The sequence below is a fragment of the Lygodium microphyllum genome, chromosome 12 (assembly GCF_053477565.2).
Source record: "Lygodium microphyllum isolate KBCC chromosome 12, Lygodium_microphyllum_v1.1.10, whole genome shotgun sequence".
Taxonomy (NCBI): domain Eukaryota; kingdom Viridiplantae; phylum Streptophyta; class Polypodiopsida; order Schizaeales; family Lygodiaceae; genus Lygodium; species Lygodium microphyllum.
Window position 1 is genome coordinate 134,722,506 of NC_141146.1, and position 8,035 is coordinate 134,730,540.

At 40.9% G+C, this 8,035-nt stretch overlaps 1 non-coding gene across 1 annotated transcript; it reads left to right on the top strand.

The window, feature by feature from the left end:
• The first annotated feature begins 7,323 nt into the window (after positions 1-7,323).
• TRNAI-GAU (transfer RNA isoleucine (anticodon GAU)) lies at positions 7,324-7,397 on the top strand. The gene has a single exon. It is a non-coding gene; the product is annotated as a tRNA-Ile (tRNA).
• The last annotated feature ends 638 nt before the right edge of the window (positions 7,398-8,035 follow it).

The window sequence follows — 8,035 nt, forward strand, 5'->3', positions numbered from 1 at the left end:
GTTCATTATGTAGACTGCTGTAGCAACTGCTTCAGCCCAGTAAAAATCTGGTAAGTCTTTTTCATTGAGCATGGCACGAGATACCTCTCCAATATGCCTATTTTTCATTTCTGCAATTCCATTTTGTTGTAGGGTATGACTGCATGAATATTGCTGCTTTATGCCATGCTCCTGCATAAACCTTGCAAACTCATTTGAGAGGTACTCTCCCTCTCCATCTGACCTTAGGCATTTTATTTGCAGGCCTGTTTCTTTTTCAACCATAGCTTTAAGAGTTTTGAAATGCCCAAAAACTTCACTTTTCTTTTTCATAAAATACACCCAAACTTTTATGCTATAGTCATCAATAAAAGTCACAAAATAATGACAGCCTCCAAGAGATGCAGCTTTAGTAGTCCACACATCAGAGTGGATTAATTCCAATGGCTTCTTACTCTCTTGAACATGTCTAGGAAATGGTTTCCTTGCCTGTTTTCCAAACAGACAGGCTTCACATACCTTATGCATTTCTACAACCTTGAATTTAGGCAATCCTGCAACAATATTTTGGGCATGCATTGATTTAAGTCATTGTACATTAACATGACCAATGCGTTTATGCCAGATATCAATATCTGCAACTCCATCGGTCCTATGTGCAAACATTGCTGCACTCAATTCAGATATGTCTGCATCCAACGTAAACATTCTCCCCTTCTTCTTTCCTTTTGCTATCAAGCAACCTTTATTTTTCATATCCTCAACAAAGCATCCATGAGGATTAAATCTGACTTGCAAGCCCTGCTCAACCATTTGACCAACAGAAACCAGATTCTTGGTGATATTCGGGACATGAAATACATCGGACAGGTATTTCTTTTTCCCATCCTGCATAGACAAAGGAATTTTTCGAATATGCACAATAGGATGTGCAGTATCATCACCAGTCTCCACAAATCCTAGTTTTTCCATTTTCCTTACATCCTCCATCCATTTTGCATGACCTGTCATGTGGTTTGATGCACCTGAGTCAACATACCATACATCGTTGCTTTCTTCTACACTTGTCACAGAATTATTCATGTGTTGCACCATAAACAAATGCTCATTTCTGTCATCACCCTGTCTACTAGAAGATACATAATTCCCTTGTTGCAGTTTTCCATTCATGATGTCATTCTGCTTTTTATAGCAGTCTTTAGCCATATGACCTATTTTACCACAGTAGTAGCATTCAACATTACTGTTTGCATTTTGGCCTCTTTGCTATCCACCACGACCTCTTTGGCTCCCCCTGCCTCTAGAGTTACCATGTCCTCCTCCATAGGACTGGTTTTCTTGAGTTTGCTGCATATTCTGATTTCTACCACGGTCTCCAAATCGGCCTCCTCTACCACTGCCTCTACCTCTTCCAGCATTTGAGTAGAAGACAGTTTCTTTTGAAGTTCCTCCTGAAGAATATGCACCACCATTTCTCTGCTCCTCGGAAATTAGAAGAGCAATCAACTCCTCAAAATCAGAAATCTTTCACGAATTGAAATGGATGTCCGAAACTGTGCATAATCCTTTCCTAGACCATTCAAGGTCACAGAAACTAAATCATCATCTTCCACTGGCGACCCAATGGAAGCAAGTGCATCTGCAATCTTCTTCACCTTCATGTGGTAGTCATTGATGCTCGTACTTTCTCTTTGTACATTATGCAACTCTTGCTTGAGCTGCATTTTCCTGGCTTGCGTATTTGTGCTATACATTTTTGATAAGGTATCCCATGCCTCCTTTGGCGTACTTGCATCCTGAATATGCACAATCATAGAGTTTGAAATACTGATAGACAACCAATACATAACTTTTCTGGCTCTTTCATGCCATGCTTTAAATGCCTGCATTTGCTGTTGATTGGGAACATCAGGAAGAACTGATTCTTCTTCATTTCCTGCAACAAATTCCCAATATCCTTTTCCCATAAGGAAATTCGTCATTCTAAACTTCCATGCTTGGAAGTTGTTCTTGTCAAGCTTTTCAGTTATAATCTGTGAAAGAGAATCAGACGCCATTACAGAACACTACAAAAAATTCTGTCATTGCAAAAAACATAGCTTCACCCTGACAAGGGCAAATTTGCAAAACTGGCGAAAGTGGTATTTAACCACACAGTCACTTCCTAGTGACGATTTTGCATCAACAAGCAACAAGGATGATTCTGTAACTCCCAATGTCTCTGCGCACAGGCATACGATGCAATTTCTACAGTAAATTTTCACCGACCTGTAGAATAGTGGTCACACAGCATAAAACTGGGCCTTTTCCTGAGTGCGTGCAGAAAACTTCTGCCTCCAGAACAGGCCCCGAAATGGCCTCAAATAAAAAAAACAGGATCACCAAGGGCTAAAGGCCTCTCCCGCAGCATATACTTCCCTCTTGCTTCACCGCGAAGAGCGTCTCAACCTAAGACAATGCACTCTTGCAATCTTCGGTTGTGCTACCTGCAGAGATCTGCTCCCAAAATAGAAAATGAAAGCAACACTGCTCCTCTTACCAGAACACCGCGAGCTTGGCTTGCTTTCTTGAGCTCCTTACCACGAACAAGGCTCTGATACCATGTCAAGATTGTGGGAGAGAAGGAAGGAGTCTCACTTGTAGCTTTCTTGCTTGCACAATGGGGAAATACACACAAAGGTGGAGGCTAAAAACAGTTTTCCTCTTCTTAGTTGTGTAAGCCAAAAAGAACTCAAGTACAAAGAAATAAAAGAACCCTATATATGGTTCTCAAACCAAACTCAACTAACTAAGGTGGCATACAACCTGAGCCACGAACTAGAGTAGATAAGGATAGCTGTCATGTAGCTATTATTCATGGGCGGTGTACCAACCGCATCTACAACTGACACGTCGATGACATAAATGCACAACGGTTACCCTGGCATATCACGAGTGGAGCTTGATATCTCAACAGTTGAAGGTCGAATTTCTGTAGAGAGAGAGAGAGAGAGAGAGAGAGAGAGAGAGAGAGAGAGAGAGGAGTAGGCTACCATGAGAGGGACAAAAGAAATGAGGGAAAAACATGAGATTAGGGACAAAAGAAAGGAGGGAAAAAATATGTTCTAAGCCTTTTACTAATTTGAATTTAGAGTAAACATGCCATTATCATTAATTCATACATATCATTCAATAAAAGAGACCGAGACTGTATATCATTAATGCAAAGAATGTCATAATCACGAATATAAGAGGCTAAAAATAGATATTGATAATAGAAATTCGTAATATTATTATATATGCATCTTTTCGTCAAATAATTTTTTGACTTTTTTTAAATAGAAGTTTCGTTACGGAGGCTTTGCTTCTATTGGTCTAGAGCACTCTCTTTCTATCTGCTAAAAGGCATTTTCGAGACCTCAAAACCCCCCTAATGTTGCTTTGTAGGGGGGATCCTTGGGCAAGAGAAGTTGAGGGTACCAAGGGGACTTTGATCGGTAAACTCTTAGACTCATAGAAAATTTCCTAACCCCTACATCACTTAGGATGAACTTCTTGAGGCCTCAATACTAGTTAGGGGTGGAAATCTTGGAAAAATAAAGGTCTTTGTGTCGTTCTTCTATATGGGTAGAAAGTGAACACTTGTATAAGAATTTCTATTAAATAAAGAAGCTATTTTTCAAAAGGATTGATTTTATTTTTTGTGTATTATGATTTTAAATTACGTGAACAAAAATTGTGATTAAAAAGATTAATTAAGGAAGCTAATTTTATGTGTACAACTTAAACATGTTAGGTAAGTAGACAACTAAAACTATCCAACTGAGGGAAGTGGGAGGGCGTGATTCTTGATGAATATGCGGTAAGGTAGGGTGGTCTCTGTAAGCCGAGAGCTTCTTACGAATACGATGCATAGAGTATAGGAAAAATTAATTTCTAGGATCAATTAGAACCTTGACTCTGTATTGTTTTAGGGAAATGGATGGAACTTTGCCTTATGGTTAGAGGGGTCAACATACTCATACTCCCCCTCATTTCTCACTCTCCTTGAATCAAGTGCGATACAAGTCGGATTTGATCAAGCAATCTAGTATAAGCAGTTGCTCGAAGGTTGATGCTAGTTGACCCCAAATAGGAGACCTTAGCTTATGAAACCATAATCCAGATCCATTCTTGTGGAAAAGGCCAAGAACTTCCATTGCGAGGTGGATTTAGAGAGTCTAGGCAATAATACTCGTGTTATTCGAATGAGTATTGGGTGGCATTGCCTAAAAAATCATCTCAATGGACCACTAAATTGTATCGCTAGGGATGTCTCAAGCATGCATGTCACATGAAGTCACCATAACAATGGGTTGTGGTGGTCAAATCAATACTATGGGGCCACCTGGGTAGGCACAATGAGAAAGAGCTATCAAATCACTTCATGTTTCTTAAAGGGGGATCTTCATTCTAATGTGCTTGATCCCTGAGAAGGTAGAGACCCGGTGGAAAAAAAGTACTAGTGTAAGTAGAAATAGTGGTTAGATTCTCACGATTTGGATAAAGTGCATGTGCGCACATGTATCAAATTCAAGCGTCATATCGCTATAGAAACAATGTTTTACTACGACTTGAAACATACAAAGGCCACCTTTGGTAAATTCAAATCAATGGGCAATATTCTCATCATCATGAAGGATGCAGAGCCCCCAATATGAAAAGCTCTGTCGAGATAATGAGAAGCATCTACTATCCGAGGATTCCCTTGAGAAGTTTCCACATTGCAGTGCTTGTTGGCATGTTATTCGAGAGATGATGGAGACTAGCATGTATTGACCACCGCATGGATGTTCATGGGATCAAATTTTTTATATGCTTAGCATAGATTTACTTCTTCTTAAGTACGTACTACTTCCACACTTTTCATTTTGGTTGGTCATAATTCTTGATAACAACTTTTCTTTAAAACCTAGAATAAGATTCAAAATTTATTCTAGGGTGGTTAATTGCAAAAAATATATATGACATGATTGCATTGCAACTATAGGCATTGCAACAAAATTGTATCACTACATACTTGAAGAAATAAGAAGATAGAATGAGAATACCATTATGAGACCATAGGAAGAGAATATACAATGTTTATGATTGCATAGATTAGAGAAAAGGCAAAGAGTAATTAGAGATTGAACACACATAACATGGCACAAACTATCATGTTTCCCATTAAGCAAATACTGTCTTCCAAGATACAAGCATGGACAATCAAAACAAGAGCAATGCCTGTTCAATAGGCCACACGTAGTGTGACCATAAGAACTACCCATCACTTGACATATTAAATCCATTTACATATCCAATTCTATGAGTCACCAAAAACTAAAGTTCAAATATATTAGTAATGATCATGTCGAAAAGCATATGGCCTAAGAGTACTAGTGTATGAATGCACGTGCATGCACATGTGTCTACATACACATGTTCTGTGTACCTGTGGTCATCTTGCTCGGCTCACCTCTCGCACATTGGTTCATCTTCCTCTTCTTAGCTCCATCCATCTCTCCCCATGTGACCATGTCAGCAACTTGCAGGGATCTTCGAGAATGGTTGAAGATGAAGGCTTGAAGTCGGCACATCAATGGGTTGTGGTGGTCAAATCAATATTATGGGGCCGCCTGGGTAGTACTAGGCGCAGTGGGAAAGTGAGAAAGAGCTGTCAAATTATCACTTCATGTTTCTTAAAGGTAGATCTTGATTCTGATGTGCATGATCCCTCTCAAGTGAAGGTAGAGGCCCGATGGGCAGAAAGTACTAACACAAGTAGAAATAGTGGTAATTAGATTCTCAGGATTTCGATGGAGTGCATGTGTGCACATGTATCGAATCCGAGCATCATCTCGCTATGGAAACTGCGTTTTGGTATAATTTAAAACATGCAAAAGCCACCCTTAATTGGTAAATTCAAATCAGTGGGCTATATTACTCTCATCAGCATGGAGGATGCAGAGCCCCCAATATCAAAAGCTCTGTCGAGATAACGAGATGCATCTACTATCCAACGCGTATATCCTCGAGAAGTTTCCACGTCATAGTGCTTGTGGGCATGATGCAGTTCGAGACGATGGAGGCTAGCATGTTGTACCGGCCGCCTCAACGATGTTCAAGGTTTTACATGTTCAGCATACCTTAATTACTTCCCACGTACGTACGCCAATTGCACTTATAATTGTTGGGCTCTAGGTCTCAACTTTTAAAAGGTTGGCCTTTCGAGTATTCCAACAAAGGAATCCATCCTTATTGTAGGCACCCCGATTCCTTTGTTGGAATATTGTAGACACCCCAGTTACACTCGAAGAGCTGAAATTGTTAATGTGGGGCAATATTGTCCAATTCGACAATAAAGGCAGTGGGCACACATATACACACGTGCATGATGCATCTATCTCCATTCGCGGGGGGAGGCCGGAGGGAGAGAGAGGTCGCCAGAGATCAGCGCGTCAGGTTCGCAAAGTTGCCAGAAGGGCAAGCTTTCATTGCGAGGAGGGATATTGCACTGAGTGTTCTTTGATTAATTTTTGTACTAGCAAGCAAGCAATTAAAGCCTTCATTCAGTGTGACAGGAGAAGCGAAGCCGTCGTACTATGACGACTGCTGCCTGTTGATCGTTATAATGCAGTCAATTGATTATAAGATCCATCTGAGAGATATCGATCATATATATGCAGCTGAACGGCTTCTGTGCGTACTGTAAGTAGCTAAATACGATAGAGACCGCCACTAATCGACTCCTGGGTTGCCGATCAGGGCTAACATGCTCCATGAATATTGTGATCTCGGCCTGCAGCTATCCAGCTCTTGAGCTGTGGCCAAGGCTAATACTGTCGATTCCTTGTTGAGTGACTAGCTCATAAATATGTCAGCTATAATAAGGTCTCTATAGAGACCGATCTCTGTGGTGGGGGTGGAGGCCCTGGAGGGAACTTCCCCTCTAGTCATTATACCCCGCTTCCGCCCACAAGTCTTGCACCCCTCTAGCCATTATACCCCATTTCCCCCCCACAAGTTTTGCGCGTACCCCTTCTGTCCGGGTGATTTGACGCAGTGCACTCCGGCAAGCTGGTTGTGGACCGCCATACTATATAGTACGCTTGTCACATCTCTCTCTCTCTCCAATGCAATGGCTGACGAGTATGATGATGTCATACTGCGCAGTAACCAACTATCATGTTAAAAGCAGAATAGCCTCTCAGTGTAAATGAGCGCAAACATCGTGTATGTTGCAGAGTCCAGACCATCGGGAAGGGGAGGGCAACTATTTAGTTTTAGTTCTTAGAATCCAAAATACTAGATTGTAAATGCTCTTCCCGACGTAGGAAATTACCAGCTGGAGTAGCTCAGTAGGTTAGAGCGTATGGCTGATAACCATAAGGTTGGAGGTTCGAAACCTGCCTCTAGCGCTGCCTTTTGTCGAGGAGTAGTTAATTTCTTCTCTCTCTCATCTCTAGTTAATTCATTCTTTGAGTTTTTATTGTAATGCACTTGCTATTATATTAATATTGGTGAAGACAAGGTGCATCATATAGGCACAGTGATCGAGTGTCTCTCCTTGAGAAATTTAAGCATAGACTACACCGCAAGTTTAAACGAATTGACACAGTTTATTAGGCTTCCCATTCTTAGCATTCTTGACAATTAGATTGTTTCTTGAGCAATTTAAGCATAAACTACATCACAAGTTTCAACATGCTTGACATAGTTCATCAGGCTTTCCGTTCTTCGCATTCTTGACAATTAGATTGTTTCTCTTGGACCACACAAACTGAACTACCAATCCAGTGAGTAGGCTGGTGAGCTTCCACATACTAGAGCCCAATCTAGCACAGTCAACAAAGAGCATTGTCAGAGCCCAATCCAGCACAGTCAACAAAGAGCATTATCATCATTCCAAAGCTACTTTGAAGATTGGCTTGATTAAGCCACCTCCTCACTTCCTTCCACACAAGGGTGGCATGTAAACCCTTAGAAGAGGTGCTTTTTAGTTTCTTCCGCATGCCCACAAACAAGGCATAAGGGTGAGATCTTGATTAGCTCATTG